A 20,643-nucleotide genomic window follows, 5' to 3' on the forward strand; every position below is an offset into this window, starting at 1 on the left:
CAACTTTCAAACACTTAGCTCAAAAACTGCCTCAACTCGAGATCATTCAGTGGAAGGAAGATAGAGTCAAAAACACAGCCTGTGAAGTGGTTCTGAATTCAGACAAAGATTTATTTTACCTTCACAGTGCTGGAAAGGGAGACGTCTCACATGCACCTTACATCCATCTAACACGTCTCAGTTACAAATGTATTTGCTTCGTTTAAATACAGCCTTATCAGTTACATTGGGATGTCCTTATCATTATGTTGTTCTGAGTCAGTCGGTGCTACTGGGCGTGGTCTGGCATGGTCTCGTTTTTTTTCGCCCACTGCCCCAGCTGAATGTGATCTGTTCTGGCAAGATAACAGTAGTCTCTGGTCCTCTTGTACAAGGAGTTACGCACATCATGAACTTATATGACGTACATCATGATTTTGCAGTTTTTTACCATACACAGAGAAATATTTCATGTCAGAGCATAGCAAAAAAGATGACATTATACAACAACTTGAATGTTCCTCACTCCAGCCCGTCCCTGCTCCCTCCGTTGCAGTTAGTATTTTCCTCACATTTTATCGGCGTGACTCGGTCCCAGCGATCGTAAGAAGGCCTCCTCTGAGCTCCTGCAGATGGATGTTTCAGATCACAGCTTGGGCCAACTTGGTGGGTCCGCCTCAAATGTGGTTTCACGATCTGCAGGGTGAGGCAGAAAGTTAGGAACCGGACATATGCAAGAGTTGCTGTAGAAACTAATGTGGAATTGTGGAAAAGAAAACATTGATACCAGTTTATTTTGTTCATCAATTTTATTTTATTTCATTTTCAATTTTATTATCACTCTTATTATTCATTTACTTTATATCACACTCTGTTAACCTTATCTAAACTGTACTAGTAGCATCAGTATGTGAAGCTTTTTAACTTCCGTTTCTCACAGACTGCCGGTACGGAACCCCAGCTCCAGAACCGGTCACACAGACCATAAACGTATTGTCTGTTTTTACCCTGATAAGATTGACACTGACCACAAACGTACTGTCTGTTTTTACCCTGATAAGATTGCAAATGAGCGCCTGTTGTGTCAAAGCATGTTACATGTGAAGGTGTATAAATGAAGCCGTACTGCTCATGTTTTTTGAGAACACACCGAACTCACTGAGCGGTGTTTTCGTTTCATGTGTTCTCCCTTCTGCAAAAGACAAATAAACTTTGCTACGTGTTTTTAACAAAAGTTCTCAGTCTTCTAAATTTTATTGAACAACAAGTTTGATAAAACTCCACACTAACACTACAGAAGATGCACCACAGGAAGAACTACAGACTCTGGAGGAGCAAGTAGTGAAATTTTTACAAAACAAAGACATTGACATCAAACATGAGGACATTTCAAATTTGTCACACCCTGCCCAGCAAATCAGAAAAATTCAAACCATCCATAGTCATCAAGTTCATGAGCAGGAAATTGAGAAAACAGGTAATAATGCAAGCAAAAAAACTGAAGGGAATAAATATTTACATAAATGAACATCTAACCAAAAAAAATGGAAATATTGCACGTGAAGCAAGGATGTTGAAAAAACAGAAAAAAACAGCATCAACTTGGACAAGAAATGGAAATATTTGGATCAAAATACAGGAAGGATCTCAGGCTAAAATAATAAAAGAAGTGAAGGATCTGGAAAGACTAAAATGAGCTCTGGAGAGGACAGATGATAAATCATTGACATAACTTCACAAACAAGAAATTAACAAAATATAGAAATGAACAAATACATTAAAACATGGCAACACACACAGACTTAGAGTTTAAAATATACAATATTGAAGATGTGATTGATACAATTTTTTTCGCTGTAATAAAAGACTGAATATTACAATGAAGAACAGTTTAATGACATCAATATGACAAATGGCGGTCTCTCTATTATTCACTTTAATAGTAGAAGTATAAATGCAAATATAGCCAAAATAACAGATTATTTAAAACAGCTAAACAGAACTTTTACAATAATAGCACTCTCAGAGACATGGCTCAACGATGAAAACACAAATAATGTTCACATCGAAGGGTATGAATTATATCATGTGAACAGAAGCAACAAAAGGGGTGGTGGAGTGGCTCTATTTGTTAAAAATGAAATAAAATGTAAATTAATTAATGAAATGTCAATAATTGTTGATAATATCATGGAAATAATAACAATAGAAATAATTAAAAAAGAATGATAAAAACATATTAATAAGTTGTGTATATTGATCACCAGGATCAAATATAGAGATATTCACCGAAAAAAAGTTACAACTATTGGACAAGAGTTTTAATACAAGCATTTTTTTGAGTGGAGACTTTAATATTGACCTGGGAAATAAAACAGATTCAAATAACATCGGTACATTTACAAATTCTCTGTATAGTTTAAATCTTTTTCCGTTAAAATCAAAACCAACAAGAATTACAACTCATAGTGTTACAATAATCGATAATATTTTCACAAATTTAACAAATGGGGATGTAATAGGAGGTATTTTAATGAGTGATTTAAGTGATCATTTAGTAGTTTTCACGATTTATAAAAATGATCAAAGCATTACAAAAGAAATTAAAGCTGCAAGCAGCATTGAAGGCCCTCACAGCAAAGCGCCACTCTGGCCTTACGGCGGCCGCGGGGCTCCAGCGACTACGCCCAGTTGCCATCGCAAACGCTCACGCTCCCATCACGCGCCCTTTGACTGGAGTGCGCATTCGCTGAACTTTCGACATCAACCGCGACTGTGGGTGCTCCAGCAATGCCTCCCAGTCCCAGTCGTGAAAACTCTCATGCCATTCCTGCACGCATCCACCAGGGGGCGCATATGCCTAAACTTTGCAATCGCCATCTGCCCATATCAGTATGAGAGGGTGTGCACTTGAGACATATGTTAAACCACAATATCAATGAGTTTAGACGTGCTCACGGATTACGCACCAAAAATCTGGTTCAGATCGGATAATAATTCACTGAGATATAATTGTTGGAATATCGTAGGGGGCGTATTTGAGTCAAATGTTAAATAACAAAACCAATGAGTCTATAAGTGCTCACTGATCATGCACAATAAATCTGGTCCAGATCATATGATGTATCACTGAGATATAACAGTTTGAATAATGTAGGGGGCACACTTGAGTCAAAAACTAAAAAAAAAAATACGTAAGTGCCATAAGTGCTGACTAATGATGCACCAAAAATCTGGTTCAGATCGGATGTTGTATCACTGAGATATAACAGTTTGAATAATCTAGGGGGCGTACTTGAGTCAAATAATTAACAAGAATATTAATGTGTCAGGAAAAGCTCACAGATGACAACAAATATCTGGTGCAGATTGGATGATGTATCATTGAGATATAACTGTTAGAATGATGTAGGGGCGTTCTAGAGTCAAAATAAAAAAAAACCAATATCAATGTGTCCATAAGTGTTCAATAATGACGCGTCAAAAATCTGGTGCAGATCGGATAATATATCACTGAGATATAACACTTTCAATAATCTAGGGGGCGCACTTGAGTCAAATATTAAACAACAATACTAATGTGTCCATCAGTGCTCAATAATGACGCACCAAAAATCTGGTCCAGATCAGATGATGTATTACTGAAATATAACAGATCAAATAATGTAGGGGGCGCTCTAGAGTCAAAGGTTAAAAAACAATACAAATGTGTCCATAAGTGCTTACTAATGACGCACCAAAAATCTGGTTCAGATCGGATGTTATATCACTGAGATATAACTGTAGGGAGAATGTAGATGGCGCTATTGAGGCTATTGGCCACTTATCATGGATACCTGTTCAAGGTGTGGATAAAGATCGATCATAGTGATTTTGGTACACCTCGGCTCAAATCTGTGCAATTTAGAGCCAAACATATTGCAACGGCGTCACTTCTTGATTCGCCACGCCACCACACCCACATCCTCCAGCGAAAACTGTTTATGTTTTAAAGCAAGTCAGAACATCTTGTAATATGTCTTTTAACATGAGATCATCCTGTTTAGGTCAAGGATGTCAGAGGGAGCTTTCAAAGCAAAAAAAGTGACTTCCTGTTCTGAGGGGGCGGGGCTTTGATGACGTCAGACTATGACCACAGAGGATCGTCGGGCATCTGAAAGGGATGACTCGTGCTAAGTTTGGTGCATTTTGGTCTTTCAATGTGAAAGTTATAGTTTGGAAATTTATTGTGTAAAGCTCAACTTTTGAGACATGGCCACGCCCCTTTAACATATAGGAGAACGCAAGCTTTTGCTAACATTGATTCCCCAATGTGTTAAGGGCATATTAACCAAGTTTGAAGGCAATATCTCAAAATGCCTAATAGGAGTTTGTTAAAATGCGCCATTAGAAACGCCCATAATTGATCTTTTGACCCAAAATGGCCGACTTCCTGTTGAGTTTGGAACAGGGCTCTAAGTGACTTTTTCACAGGTCCTGAGAAGATACAGATGCTCACCGAGTTTCAGAATTATCGGGTAGAAAATGGCCTGGAGCTGATGTATTAAAATTTTCAAGGGGGCGCTGTGGAGCCTATTGGCCACTTATCATGCATTCCTGTTCAAGGGGTAGATAATGATCGATCAATGTGAATTTTTCATAGGTCCTGAGAAGATACAGATGCTCACCGAGTTTCAGAATTATCAGGTAGAAAATGGCCTGGGGCTGAGGTTTTAAATTCTTCTAGGGGGGGCTGTGGAACCTATTGGCCAATTATCATTCATTCCTGTTCAAGGGGTGGATAATGATCGATCATTGTGAATTTGGTACATCTCAGCTCAAGTCTGTGCAATTTAGAGCCAAACGTATTGTAATGGCGTCACTTCTGAATTCGCCACGCCACCACACCCACATCCTCCAGCGAAAACGGTTGACGCTTTAAAGCAAGTCAGAACATCTTGTAATATGTCTTCTAACTTAAGATCATCCTGTTTAGGTCAAGGATGTCAGAGAGGGAGCATTGCAAGCAAAAAAAGTGACTTCCTGTTCTGAGGGGGTGGGGCTTTGATGACCTAAGACTATGACCACAGAGGAGCGTCGGGCATCTGAAAGGGATGACTCATGCTAAGTGTGGTGCATTTTGGTATTTCATTGAGAAAGTTATAAAGTTTGGAAATTTATGGTGTGAAGCTCAACTTTGAGGCCTGGCCACGCCCCTTTAACATATAGAAGAATGCAAGCTATTGCTAATGTTTATTCCCCAATGTGTTAAGGACACATTAACCAAGTTTGAAGGTAATATCTGAAAATGCCTAGTAGGAGTTTGTTAAAATGCGCCATTAGAAACACACAAAATTGAACCTTTGACCCAAAATGGCCGACTTCCTGTTGAGTTTGGAACAGAGCTCCAAGAGACTTTTTCATAGGTCCTGAGAAGATACAGATGTTCACCAAGTTTCAGAATTATCGGGTAAAAAAAATGGCCTGGGGCTGACGTTTAAAAAATTTCTAGGGGGCGCTATGGAGGCTATTGGGCAATTATCATGCATTCCTGTTCAAGGGGTGGCTAATGATCGATCATTGTGATTTTGGTACATCTCAGCTCAAAACTGCCATGTAGAGCCAAACGTATTGCAATGGTTTCACTTCTGAATTCGCCACGCCGCCACGCCCACATTCTCCAGCAAAAACGGTTTGCACTTTAAAGCAAGTCAGAACATCTTGTTATATGTCTTCTAACACAGGAACATTCTGTTTAGGTCAAGGATGTCAGAGAGGGAGCATTCCAAGCAAAAAAAGTGACTTCCTGTTCTGAGGGGGCGGGGCTTTGATAAAGTCAGACTATGACCAAAGAGGATTGTCGGGCATCGGACAGGGATGACTCTTGCTAAGTTTGGTGCATTTTGGTCTTTCAATGTGAAAGTTATAAAGTTTAGAAATATATGGCGTGAATCTCAAATTTGAGGCCTGGCCACGCCCCTTTAACATATGGATGAATGCAAGCTTTTGCTAACTTTTATTCCCCAATGTGTTAAGAGCATATTAACCAAGTTTGAAAGCAATCGCTCAAAATGCCTAGGAGGAGTGTAAGGGTCCCACTGCCTGCAGCCTGCCCTGCTGATGGCCGCTGACTATCAACACCTGGCGGCCATCAGCCTGATGAGCTTCTCCATCTACAAAAGGCTGCAGCCCAGTGTGACTCATTGCTGGAGCATATCACCTCCCATGGTATAGTACTGTTGAGCTAGATATGTCTAGGTGAAAAGGATTTGTTCACCTGTGTTCTCTTTTCCAGTTTCCTGGTTCCTCGTGTTTTTGGATTCGCCTCGTGACCTGACCTGGATCCCTCGGCCTGTCAGGTATTCCTCGTGCCATTTTTGCCTCCAGTTGCCAGCCTTCCTCGTTCCCTTGGACCCTCGTTGGATTCCCCTCTGCTTCTCTCTCCCTGGACTGAAGGACCAGCTCCCCTCCTTCGGGTTTGGACTGTAAGGACAAGAACCTCCTTTAAACAACCACTCAGGTCTTCCCCTTGGACCAACACTAACCTGTCGTCCCTCTTTCCAGGAGTGCTGAGTTCCAGCGTGTGAAACATTCACTGTACATAATAAACACTGTTCTTTTGTATTTCCCCTGTGTCTGCCTCGTTCTGGGTCTCATACTATCTGGGTTCCCCGCGTAATTGTAACAGAAATGCTCCAGCCAAAAAAGACCCAGAATGAGACCAAGAGCGAGCAGACAACCCCCGGTTCCACGGAGGAATGGATCGACGGGTTGGATAAAGTTCTACATCAAGTGCTGACTCACCAAACCATGGTCCAGTCCAACCTTCAGGAGCTCGGAGGTATGATTTATTCCATTAAACGTCAACTGCAAGCTTCTGCCTCCTCAGCTCCAGTCGTTCCGCCAGCCCCCGTGGCTCCTGGTCCCACTCCTCCTGTTCAACAAATGTTAATTAAACCTTCTGAGTTCTTCACCAGAGACCGTGACCAATGTGGCGGCTTCTTGCTGCAGTGCAGACTCGCCTTCGAGGGGGCTCCCTCCCAGTTCTCCTCGGACGCAGCCAAGATCACCTTTTTCATGTCAACTCAAAGGTAACGCTCTCCGGTGGGCTCACTCGTTTCTTCTGAGCCATGATAATCCCCCTGCTACCTATGAACTATTTCTACGTGAGTTTCATAGGATTTTTGATCGCCCCCTGCAGACGTCAAACGCCGCCAAGCATTTGCTGAATTTACGAAAGGGCCGTCGTAACGCCTCGGAGTTCGCCCTGGAGTTTCGGATCCTTGCTGCCCAAACAGGATGGGACGAGCCCGCCCTCCAATGTATTTCCTTAAACTCCTTAACTGATTTTCTCAAAGACCAGATGGCCACGCGAGACGAGCCCAAGACTTTCGACAAGTTAATAGACCTTGCCATCTCCATCGATGACCGTTTCCGGGAAAGGAGGAGAGAGGCAAACTACAATTCCCATCGACCCTCGACTTCCGGGTTTCCGACTTCTCCAGGTGAGCCCAAGTCTGCACCTTTGCACTACGTTTCCTAGAATCCTCCCACTTCCGGGTTCACGACCCCTCGCCATGAGTCCGCTTCACCCAAGCAGTTCCCGTTGAACTACAACTCCCAGTCTTCCATGCTTCCTGGTTTCAACCAATCATCTTCTTTTCCTCCACGGGATCGTTCCCCCGAGCCCATGCAGGTGGGGCGCACGGCTGACTCCTGCAGAGAGACAGCGGTGTGTATCTGCCCATCTCTGCATTTATTGTAGTAATCCCGGTCATTTTCTGCCCCACTGCCCGTTTCGAGGAAAACGAGAGCTTCCACCAGTAAAGCGGGAGTTACTGGTGGGAACTTCTGCGTTAACCGCCCCATTCAAACTATTACTTCCCATGGTCATTCAGACACCTGACCATCGCTTTTCGTTTTCTGCTCTCATCGACTCGGGTGCTGAACAAAACCTGATCAGCGCCGATTTAGTTAAAGAATATTATTTGCCCACTCGCGAGATTCCTCCGATTTCTGTCGCCGGCTTAACCGGAGACACTTTTACTCGTATTGTATCGCTTTCCCGTAGTGAGGCAGTCACTGGCGAAATGACAGGTCCTCGCTCACAGCCTCTCCTCCAAGGGGTCTAAAAACTAACCTTAGCGCCGTGGTATTACCTGCAGCTCCCTAAGACAGTCTCATGAAGGCTGTGATGAGGTGACTCATCCAGAATATTAACGACCTTCTTCCGCGAGTCACACCCAAGTCTCACTCCGTTCCTCGTCCCTTCCAAGCAGCAGGGTCGGGCCGGCTGGCACAGAGAAACACTCGTTCACGGTCGCCCACCTCTTAATTTAGCGTTGCAATTGTTATCCGTTCTGGTAATCTTTAGAGTCCAAGAAAAGGACTCAGGGGTGTTGTTTTACACTTTCTTGTCAGGAAACCGTTAAAAACCTCCCAATATCAGATGTTAAAGTGGAACCAAGCCTCACCATGTATTCTGCTCAATAAAGGTGAAATAATAGTCAAGATTTATACGTTTTGCTTTGCTTTAATTAATAATTTTGAAAGGGAATACAGCGACAAGCATAATTTCACTACAGATACTTATACATGATAATAGAGAAAAATACTTTATAACCAGGTGGACAATAAATCAATGTATCTCCAAGAGCCCTTGGAGACCTGTACAAACCACCTCAGTTCACCACTCAAGCTGACAGATGTTCTTTTTCCTCAAAAATGCCTCAACACTTGAATGTACCTCTGAGCATTGTCTCACTAAACCCAGTTTGGTTCTCTCTGATTTTTCTTAAATACTTGCCCTGATCTGACAGATTAATTAGTTTGGAGCAGTTGGACCGGGAAGTCCTCTTACCCTGATCTTTAGGACGATTCTAATAGAATTTTTTTGCACGAGTAAAAGGCAAATCTCCTGCTCCCCAGGAGGGGGATACAGGCCTTCCCTACGCGGTATAGCTATCCCAAATTGGAAGGAATGAGGCTTTGGACATACCCGGGCCAAGCAGAAAGGAGGAGGAAATAATCCTGGTTTCGTCTTAACAAGTGAAGAGTTAGGTCTGATCTCGTCTCAGAGAGACCAGAGATAAATCCAAGACTCGTCTTAGACCGGCGTGTTCCATCTCCTTCGGGTGCCCCTGCCCTCCGAGCTGCGTGCTGAAGTCCTCTCTGCTCTTCTCTTCCTCCGGCTTGCTTGTGCCTCGTTCTGCCTGACCAAGGGACTTTTATACACTTTTTCCCCCTCCCCTAAGGAGGTTCAAATGTCTCACTATACGCCTCAACCAATCACTCCTCTCATTGGGACATATGAGACCATGCCCAGGGGGTGCATCAGGCGCTTACTTTCCAAAGTTTACTTTTTAATTTAATCAATTTGAAAGCTGTAAATGCTTTTCCTCCCATTACCAAATCAGCAGGGGAGTTGCCTTGTGTATTCTCGAGATTGGACATATGAGAACATGCTCAGAGGGTGCATCAGGCGTTTACTTTTCAAAGTTTACTTTTCAATTTAATCGCTCTGAAAGCTGTTAATGTCCTTTCTTCATTAGCTTGGAAGCTGTTAATGTCTTTTCTTCATTAGCTTGGAAACTGTTAATGTCTTTTCTTCATTAGCTTGTAAACTGTTAATGTCTTTTCTTCATTAGCTTGGAAACTGTTGATGTCTTTTCTTCATTACCAGGCCCACAGGGGGTTGCATAATTTATTCTTGATCTAGCTCTTCCTCTGCTTGAGATTGGGTTCAGGCCTTCCTTTGTTTCATACATTCTGTCAGCAATGAGTAACTAATAAAAAGCTATTAAAAAAGGATAGAAACAAACGTCTACTAATGTCATGCAAACTGTTAACAAACTTTAAGGTACCATTTAGCAGCATTGGTTTGAATATAGTCTGATTTCAACTTATTATGACTGGCTTTTTCTATTAAGAGAGATAGAACCAAACATCTAATAATGTCATACAAACTGTTAACAAACTTAGGTACCGTTTAGCAGCATTGGTTTGAATATAGTCTGATTTCAACTTATTATAACTGGCTTCTTCTGCTTGGATGCCAGTTTTCCAACAGTATAAACCTTAAGACTACCTGACTGACTATTTGCATGTCATAATCTCAGGAAATCATTACGAAATGACCGATTTCTTCATGTTTAATTCCCGTACACCCCAAATAATTTTAGGTTTCCCCTGGCTCCGAGACCATAACCCAGTTATTAATTGGGAGCGCGGCTGCATTGACAAATGGAGCGACAAGTGTCTCAGTAACTGTCTTCGCTCCGCCATTAAAGAGTTCCCTCGGAACGCGCCTCCTCTAGAGGAGATCGACCTCACCTCTGTTCCTGCTGAATACCACGACCTGGCGGCCGTCTTTAGCAAGCAACGCGCCTTGTCTCTTCCTCCTCACCGTCCCTATGACTGCTCGATTGACTTATTACCTGGCGCCCCCTTGCCGTCAAGTAGACTTTATAATCTTTCTTGTCCCAAAAGGGAGTCTATGTCCAAGTACATTAATGAATCCCTTGCCTCTGGTATTATTAGACCCTCGACCTCCCCTTTGGGAGCCGGTTTCTTCTTCGTTTCTAAAAAGGATAAAACTCTCATGCCATGTATTGATTACCGCGGCTTAAACAACATAACTGTTAAAAATAAGTATCCGCTCCCCCTCATTGACTCACTGCAGGAACAGTTACAGTCGGCTTCTTGTTTTACTAAACTCGACTCAAGAAATGCTTACCACCTCATACGTATTAAAGAGGGCGATGAGTGAAAAACAGCTTTTCGCACTCCTTTGGGTCATTTTAAATATTTAGTTATGCCTTTTGGGTTGACCAATGCCCCCGCAGTTTTTCAGGCGCTCGTCAATGACGTCCTGCGCGACCTTATTGGTAATTTTGTTTTCGTTTACCTCGATGACATCCTTATTTTTTCCCACGACCCCTCTCAACACATGGCTCATGTCCACACGGTTCTTCAGCGGCTGCTGGAGAATCAGTTATTCGTTAAGGCGGAGAAGTGTGAGTTTAATACCTCCACCGTCTCATTCTTAGGTTTTATTTTTGAGGGTGGACGTTGTCGAACCGACCCCGAGAAGACCAGGGCGGTAGTCGACTGGCCGACCCCCGAGTCCAGGAAACAGTTACAACGTTTCCTGGGCTTCGCAAATTTCTACAGGCGATTTATAAAAAATTATAGTCGTGTCGCCGCCCCCCTGTCTCTGCTCACTTCCACCGCCCGAGCCTTTCACTGGACCCCAGAGGCCGAGGCCGCCTTTAAGAAACTCAAGTCTCTCTTTTCCTCCGGTCCTTTCCCAGCGATCACCTTTGGACTTCATCCGTGCGCCTTCTTTTCTTGACGTCTCTCCCAAGCGGAACGCAATTACGACGTGGGCAACCGCGAGCTGTTGGCGGTCAAGCTCGCATTAGAGGAATGGCGGCACTGGTTGGAAGGCACTGAGACCCCTTTTTTGATTTGGACGGACCATAAGAACTTGACCTATCTTAGGAACGCCAAGCGTCTGAGCCCCCTTCAGGCCCGCTGGTCGCTTTTCTTTAATCGTTTCGATTTCGTCCTGACTTTTCGCCCAGGCTCAAAGAACGTTAAGCCTGATGCCCTGTCCAGGCAGTTTGCCCCTCCTGACTTGCCTGAGGTTTCTAATAATATTGTTCCTCCCACCTGTATTGTCGGCTCCCTCTCCTGGCCCATCACTGCTACCGTTCAGGAGGCCCTTCTCTCTGAACCCGATCTTGGTGGTGGTCCCCCCGGTACCCTCTTTGTTCCTTCCAGCGTGCAGTCCAAAGTGCTCCAGTGGCTCCACTCGAACAAGCTTTCCTGTCACCCCGGAGTCAACCGCATGCTCGCCCTCTGGTGGCCCTCCATGTCCAGAGACATCAAGGACTTTGTTTCGACCTGTCCCGTCTGTGCCAGAAACAAGTCTGGTACACAACCTCCGGCTGGCCCTCTGCTTCCCCTCCCGACTCCTAGTCGCCCTTGGTCCCACATCGCCCTCGATTTTCTGACCGGTCTTCCCCCATCTGATGGCAACACCACCATCCTCACGGTTGTTGACTGTTTTTCCAAAGCCGCTCACTTTGTCCCCCTCCCTAAGCCCCCCTCTGCCCTTGAAACCGCTCACCTTCTCACCCTCCATGTTTTCGGGCTCCATGGGATTCCTTCTGACATCGTCTCCAACTGAGGCCCGCAGTTCATCTCTCAGGTCTGGCACTCCTTTCGCAAGTCGCTTGGGGCGTCCGTTAGCCTTACCTCCGGCTACCATCCTCAGGCTAACGGACAAGTTGAGCGCTGCAATCAGGAGTTGGAGTCCACCCTGCGTTGCCTGGTCGAGTCCAATCCGTCATCCTGGAGCCAACACTTGGTTTGGGTGGAATGCGCCCACAACTCTCTCCGTTCCTCTGCCACCCGTATGTCCCCCTTCGAAGCTTCCCTCGGTTACCTTCTTCCTCTTTTTCCCAGCTCTGAGTCTGACTGCTCGGTCCCATCCGTTCAGCACCACTTTCGGCGGTGTCGTCGTATCTGGCGCCAGGCCAAGGCGGACCTCCTTAGGACCGCAGCCCAGGCTAAACGGTTCGCTGACCGCCACTGTTCAGAGACACCCGCCTACCAGGTCGGCCAGCAGGTTTAGTTGTCCACCAGGGACATCAAACTATGGGACACCCCCTGTTTCATTGGTCCCTTCCCCATTACCCGCATCGTCAACCCCTCTGCGGTCCGCCTCCAACTCCCCAGGGCCATGAGGATTCACCTGACCTTTCATGTGTCCCAGGTAAAGCCCGTTTCCCTCAGTCCTTTGTGTCCCCTTTCTGACCTCCCTCCACCGCCCCGCCTGATCGACAACCACCCTGCGTTCACCGTCCGATTCATCTTGGATGTGCGACGCAGGGGCAGGGGTTTCCAGTACCTGGTCGATTGGGAGGGGTACGGTCCTGAGGAGAGGCCATGGATCCCCAGGTCCTTCATCCTCGACCCCAGCCTCATCTCCAGGTTTTTCAGGGACCACCCCGAGAAGCGCCTCAGGTCGCCTGGAGGCGATTCTTGAGGGGGGGGGGTACTGTAAGGGTCCCACTGCTTGCAGCCTGCCCTACTGATGGCCGCTGATTACCAACACCTGGCAGCCATCAGCCTGATGAGCCTCTCCATCTACAAAAGGCTGCAGCCCAGTGTGACTCATCGCTGGAGCATATCACCTCCCATGGTATAGTACTGTTGAGGAAGATATGTCTAGGTGAAAAGGATTTGTTCACCTGTGTTCTCTTTTCCAGTTTCCTGGTTCCTCATGTTTTTGGATTCTCCTCGTGACCTGACCTGGATCCCTTGGCCTGTCAGGTATTCCTCGTGCCATGTTTGCCTCCAGTTGCCAGCCTTCCTCGTTCCCTTGGACCCTCGTTGGATTCCCCTCTGTTGCTCTCTCCCTGGAGTGAAGGACCAGCTCCCCTCCTTTGGGTTTGGACTGTAAGGACAAGAACCTCCTTAAAACAACCACTCAGGTCTTCCCCTTGGACCAACACTAACCTGTCGTCCCTCTTTCCAGGAGTGCTGAGTTCCAGCGTGTGAAACATTCACTGTACATAATAAACACTGTTCTTTTGTATTTCCCCTGTGTCTGCCTCGTTCTGGGTCTCATACTATCTGGGTTCCCCGCGTAATCTTAACAAGGAGTTCGTTAAAATTCACCATTAAAATGCCCAAAAATTAACCTTTGACCCAAAGTGGCCGACTTCCTGTTGGTTTTCATAGGTCCTGAGAAGATACACATGTTCACCGAGTTTCAGAATTATCGGTCAAAAAATGGCTTGGGGCTCAGGTTTTAAAAAATTCTAGGAGGCGCTATGGAGGCTATTGGCCAATTATCATGGCTTCCTGTTCAAGGGGTAGGCAATGACCGATCATAGTGATTTTGTTGAACCTCAGATCAAATCTGTGGAATTTAGAGCCAAACGTATTGTAACGGCGTCACTTCTGAATTCGCCACACCACCATGCCCACATCCTCCAACAAAAACGCTTCGCGCTTTAAAGCAAGTCAGACCAACTTGTTATCTGACTTCTAACACAGGATCTTCCTGATTGGGTCAAGGTTGTCAGAGAGGGAGCATTCCAAGCAAAAAAAGTGACTTCCAGTTGTGAGGGGGAGGGGCTTTGATGACATCAGAATATGACCGCAGAGGATCATGGGACCTCGTACAGGGATGACTCATGACAAATTTGGTGCAATTCGGTTTTTCAATGTGAAAGATATAACGTTTGGAAATTTATGGAGTGAGGCCTAAATTTGAGGCCTGGCCACGCCCCTTTAACATAAATGAAAATGCAATTTTTTATTACATTTACTCCCCAATGTCTTAAGGGCATATCCACCAAGTTTGAAGGCAATATCTCAAAATACCTAGGAGGAGTTCGTTAAAATATGCCATGTATGAAAAGTGAAAAAAGCTCAAAAATGACCCTTTGACCAAAAATGGCCAACTTCCTGTTGGGTTTAGGGCATACCTCCAAGAGACTTTTTTTCTTGATTCAGGGGGTTCTACCTATGTACCAAATTTCAGCTCTCCATGACTTACCAGTTCTCCTATCTCAACATGTGGAATGACCACTGGTCTGGGTCTGGGTTCCTCCTTTTCACCTGTTGGCTGACTGGAGTCCTGTTTGGGTTTCTTCTCTGCTTTCAGGAAGGCCCAGTTAGGATATCCACATTGCTCATGGCTCTAGAGCAATTCTTTTCATACAGAGCTCCTAAAATATTCATAAACTCATCATATGATCTGTTCATATCATCAACATACACGTCTTTCCAGTTTTGTTTATGTAAATCATCTTTTAATTTGTCCAATGCTTATTTTGATGTGTTTATTGTTTATTTTTCTTAATTGTAATTAGGCCCGAGCAGCAAAGCGCTGCGAAGGCCTATTGTAATTGTGCCGTTTATTATTACGATTCTTGGTCCGAAAGAATTGCTCATTTGGAGGCCTTAACATATCCCAAAACTCACCAAACTTTACCCAAAATTGTCCCCCGCGTGAAATTTTTGTATTTTAATGGAACCAAAAGTGGGCATGGCCAAACTGCTCAGCAGCGCCCCCTAACGTGAGGGAGTATCAGAGAAACTGAGACGTTTATTTTCTAAACATAACGTCCTAGTGGCTTTTAAACCCCAAAATACATTACGGCAAAGACTGGTTCATCCCAAAGGTCCAGTCCCCCGGCACAAACAGAGTAATGTTGTATATGCTGTTCAGTGTCAGGAGGGCTGTGATCAGTCTTACATCGGGGAAACAAAACAGCCACTGGCCAAAAGGATGGCCCAGCACAGAAGATCAACATCATCAGGCCAGGACTCTGCAGTCTACACTCATCTCCAGGCCAGCGGTCACTCTTTCAGGGATGAAGATGTGCACATCCTGGATAGAGAGGAACGATGGTTTGAGAGAGGAGTAAAGGAGGCCATCTTTGTGAAAAGAAATCCTCCATCGTTAAACAGGGGTGGAGGCCTACGTGTTCAATTGTCCCCCTCTTACAATGCTGTGATTGCTAGTATCACTCAGCCCTCTGTGAATAGTAAACAGCCATCAGTGTGCTAATGATCCATTGTTAGGCTGATGGTCCTTCTTGAGCATGTTATCAGTTGGTTTTGGTTGTCAGCAGCAAAACTGGTTGATCCACTCAGAGAAGGTGCTATTTAAGAGACTGAGCTGAATACAGCACCTCAGACTGAGGAAGTCTCTCAGATGAGAGACAAAACGTTTCTAGATTTTTTTTGCTTTGTTTTGCTGTTTTGTTTTTTTGAATGTCCAGAGGACCATATTTAACTTTTTTAGATTTTTATCCTAGATTATTGAGCATGCATCAGGATACTTTGTAAATAGACATTTAACTTGATTTCTAATTTAAATGAGGTTTAAAAAAATCATTAATACTGTTTCACAGTTGATTTAAAATGAGTGGTTCACTTCAACATTAGAAATGATATGAACTAAACACACTTTGATTATCAAGATATTGTAAAATAGTAATGATAATATAAAAAGAAGATTGTTCTTTCAATTGATTACTTCAGGATACAATTAGACAGTCTCTGGATGAGCTAATTTGAATTTCTGGATTCAAATCAATGAAATAACAGTTCCTGTCCCATGAAGGTCTTCAGAGGCGGGTTTTGGTCAGAGGCCTAGTTCACTACAGCCCCACCCCCGGTCCGTATAAATTATGGTGAGACTGGACAATCGGCTCCCAAATAGCTTTTTTTCTTCAGCCATTATGAACCAGTGGGGCCCAGAGTTTAAAGAGCTGCGCCTATACTCATAGAATCTGGGGTTACAGTACGCAACCAACATTCAATTTCATATAGGCTTCGCCATTTAAGGCTATCGCTAGTGGGTTAAAGGTGGAGCAGGATGTAGTCTATGCCTCACTGGGTCCATTCAGACACAAACATGAAGCACCTGCTTGTACAAAAACATTTTATCACTCAGCCTTCTGTGTGCGTAATTACTCCATGCGCAGAAGCACATTGGAGAAAAATTATCTCTGGCGAGGAAAAGGCTGAGATAACAGACCTGCTGCTGTGAATGGGAACAACAGAGGTTACGAATTGTAATAGTGTAACAATGAACAGAGCAGGCCAACAGCTCCTCGGGATGAACCGATTAATAACAATAAAATCAACAGTCATGAACTGTGAATGATAATAAATATCTATCAATGCGACTGCATGCAGGCAGGTGTGAGCTCAAAAGTGAGGCTCCATGAAACAAATAAAAATCATTCTGTCAGAACCCTGAGAACAGAATGGGTCGTGGAGAAAGTAGAAAATGTCACGTAAATAAAAAAGAATAAATGAACACGGCGATGACCGGCAGCCGTCGTACAAATATCCTCCACTGTCATCCCTCCATGCAGAACCATGGGGGATGAAAACCTCCTGATGGAATGTGCTCTGAGATTCTCTGGAGGAACCAGCCCAGATGAGAAGGCTTCAGAAATAACCTCACACAACCAGTGTGAGAGGTGCTGGGTGGATAGAGGGCGTCCTGTAGAGTTGCCCCTGTAATGCACGAACAGACGTTGAGAGCAGCATAGTGTGGCTGTGCGCGCCATGTAACACGAAAATGTGCACACGGGACAGAGGAGATGAGATGTTGCTTCCTCCTCAGAATTATGAGGAGGAGGATAAAACCCATCCAAGGTTATCACTCTCGATCTGAATGAGCTTGTGATGCTTTTAGGAGTAAAAGCAGGGTTGGACGCAACACAGCTGAACTGCTGTCAGCTTGAATTCTGAGACATGAGGGAGCAACAGAGAGAGCAGATAAATCACTCGCTCTCTTTGCCGACATCAGAGCTAACAGCAGGGCTGTGTTAATGACAGAAATTTAAGTGAAAACTGATCTAAAGGCTCAAAAGGCGCTTTGATCAGGGTGCACAGAACCATCGTTATGTCCCACTGTGGAGCTAGTGGACATGACACAGGCCTGTGTCTCCATATACCTTTCAGAAAACGATTCATCAGCAGGTGATTAAAAACTGTTCTGTCACCGAAACCCTCATGACAGGAAGAAATAGCTGCAGCATAAGTTTTAATTGGGCTGAAAGCTAAAATTATGTCCATCAATTGCTGTAGAAATGACAGCACACCACCTAGTGGACATGAGATGGCCTCTACACCTTTCTTTACGCACCACCACTGAAAAACTGTCCACTTTGATGTGTACAGCGTTGTGGTGGAAGCAACTCATGTGCCCTGGATCGTACACACCACATCCTGTGGGAGGCCCAACTTTTCTAAACGGATCTGTTCAGCGGCCAGACCCAAAGGTGCTGACCTATTTCTGGGTAACTCCTGATCGCTCCTCCTGCCTGGAGGAGAGTGTCCCCCCTCAACGGCAGTTTCCACGGCTGACCCGATATCAGTCGCTGCAGATTCGGGAACCACTGGGCACTTCTGCGCTCGGGAGCTACAAGGATGACTGACAACTTTTCCTTCCGGACCCGGACCAGGGTCCGTGGTATCAGTGGGACTGGAGGGAATGCATAAAGGAGCCTTTTTGGCCACGGGCTGTGAGTGAAGGCATCCACCGCTAATGGTGGGTCATCCCGTGGGCTCAGTGAGAACCATAATTGACACAGGGCATTCTCCCGTGTAGCGAACAGATCTGAAGCACAGGATCTATGCACAGGCGGGCGAACCATCTCTGAAGGTGTCTCATGTCTCAACTCTGACTCTGACTCTGACTCTGACTCTGATGTGAAACAGGCCCAGCGGAACCACGACGTGGGCCGCTGACATCATCCCCAGGAGCCACATGACAGACAAAGCTGTCACTATTTTGCAGGGTTTGACACGGCAGAGCTGAGCTAACAGAGCTTCGGCTCTCAGCTGTGATAAACGGGCTCTCACTGTGGTTGAGTTTAGCTCCACTCCCAGATAAACAATCATCTGGGGCGGGAGAACGGAACTCCCAGTTTATAGAAAACCCATGTTTAGCAGGTATAACTTCAGCGTTTTGGTCTGTGCGACTGCTTCCTGCCTGGACCGAGCTAATAAAAATCAGATCGTCCAGATAAAAAAGAATTCTCATTCCTGCCATGTGTAATGGCTGCAGAGCCGTCTCCATGCATTTTGTGCGTGGGGCGAGGGTATAACCGAACGGTAGCCTGTTGTACTGATACGGGATCCCCTGAAAGGAGAAACACAGAAATTTCCTGTCTTTCAGAATGATGGGTATGTGAAATATGCGTCCTTCAGAATTATGGAGGTGAACCAGTTGTTCTGGTGAACGTTCTCCAGCAGCTGTTGAACATGTACAGGTCGAAATAAGTCTCATCCCTCCGGTTTTTTTTTTCAGAACTAGGGAGTAGCGAGAGTAAAACCCCGTGTTTTCCTCTCCGTCGGAAACTCTGGAAATTATGCTTTCATCAGGAGTTCTTGAACGTCTGACTGGAGAGACAAGCTCTGTTCTGGAGATGACTATAATCCCTTTGAACGGTGGGGGTTGAGCTACGAACTGCAGCGTGTAACCCCTGCTGATCAGACGGTCCATCCATCTGTCCAGGGAACACACTCATTTTTTTGTTCATTTACCCTTTATTTATACAGGTAGTCTCATTGAGCCACGGGAACTCATTTTCAAGAGAGACCTGTTTAGGGAGCAGATGGGGGTTAAGGGCCTTGCTCATGGGCCCAGAGTGGGGCGAATGAGGGTGGGGGCAGTTGTGGGTGCTTCACCTACCCCACCCACGTTTTTGATGTTGTCAATACTGGGGCTTGAATCGGCAATCTTCCATTTGCAGACCCACCTTCTCTAACCTCTGCACCACCACGCCCCACTCCCTGCCACTCCGAGTAACGCTTGAGGAGCGGGCACGCGTTTTGTGTTGTGTCATGTTTCTCATGGATGTCAACCAGGCTAAAAACCCCTGCCGCCATCACCCGCTCTGGAGATTCTCCAGGGGAGACCCAAGGGGGGCTCTGATAGAAAGGGCTGTATGTGTACCTCTGTACTGAGCTCAAGCTGCGGGCTCATATTAGAGCTGAGGTGAGCTCTAATAGGAGAGGAGGCGTGAACACTTTTTGAATAAGACACCATTTTGGTGGTGGCTGCAGCTGTCATGGAGGAAAACATTTTTACTCCTGTTGCACGGTGAGTGGGCAGAAACAGCAGAAAATAAAACGAGCTCTGTCTGAGAGCAAGAGATATTACTGGACTCGGTCTGCTGAAAAGCATCATTTTTAGCTGACATGGCAGATGAGTGTTTTGTGCGATTTACCGAGCTGCGGTGCCGTTTAAAACGCTGTTTAGAGGTTACCAGCTTGTTCTGTGTAGGGACTGTGTGAAGAGAGGCAGTTGTGAGATCATTCGATCTGACAGTCAGGCTAGAATCAAATGAAACTTCAATCTCTGAGTGATGTTTCTGTTTTATTGTAAAAACATAAATCATCATTAAAATTAGGGATGCACCGATCCACTTTTTTTTACTTTTTTACTTAAAGTGCTGTACAGACAAAACAACAGGTAACACACAAAGCAAAATACAAAATGAGGTAAATCAGAATATAGACAAAAAACGAAGCAGATAATGACGACTAACCAGTGTAGAGCATACGGGATCAAAACACAGATCATCTTGTGTTGAAAGCTATTGAATAGTAGTGAGTTTTTAAACGGGACTTGAAAACCAAGAGGGAGGGGGCCTGTCTGACAAGCAGAGGTAACTCGTTCCAGAGTCTTGGTCCTGCTACAGAGAAGGCCCTGTCACCTCAGCGCTTAAGACGAGTTCCTGAAACTGTGAGGAGCAACTGGTCCGCTGACCTCAGGGAGCGTGGTGGGACATACGGTTGTAGCAAATCAGGGAGAGGGGGGGGTGGGGCACTGTTCAGTGATTTTTAGACATACATGAGTATTTTGAACTGGATTCGAAAGTGAACCGGTAACCAGTGCAGTGAGGCCAAAACTGGTGTAATGTGCTCTCTTTTGCCTGTACTGGTTAAAAATTGGGCTGCTGCATTCTGGACCAGTTGTAGTCGTGCAATGGAGGTCTGACTGATACCAAACAGGAGTGAATTGCAGTAATCAAGCCTAGATGTAATGAATGCATGTATTACTGTCTCCAGGTTCTTTTTGGACAATATGGGCTTCAGTTTAGACAGCCGCCTCAGTTGGAAGAAGCATGATTT

This window comes from Nematolebias whitei, chromosome 4, assembly GCF_014905685.2.
Source record: "Nematolebias whitei isolate Nwh7 chromosome 4, NemWhi1, whole genome shotgun sequence".
NCBI classification, from domain to species: Eukaryota; Metazoa; Chordata; class Actinopteri; order Cyprinodontiformes; family Rivulidae; genus Nematolebias; species Nematolebias whitei.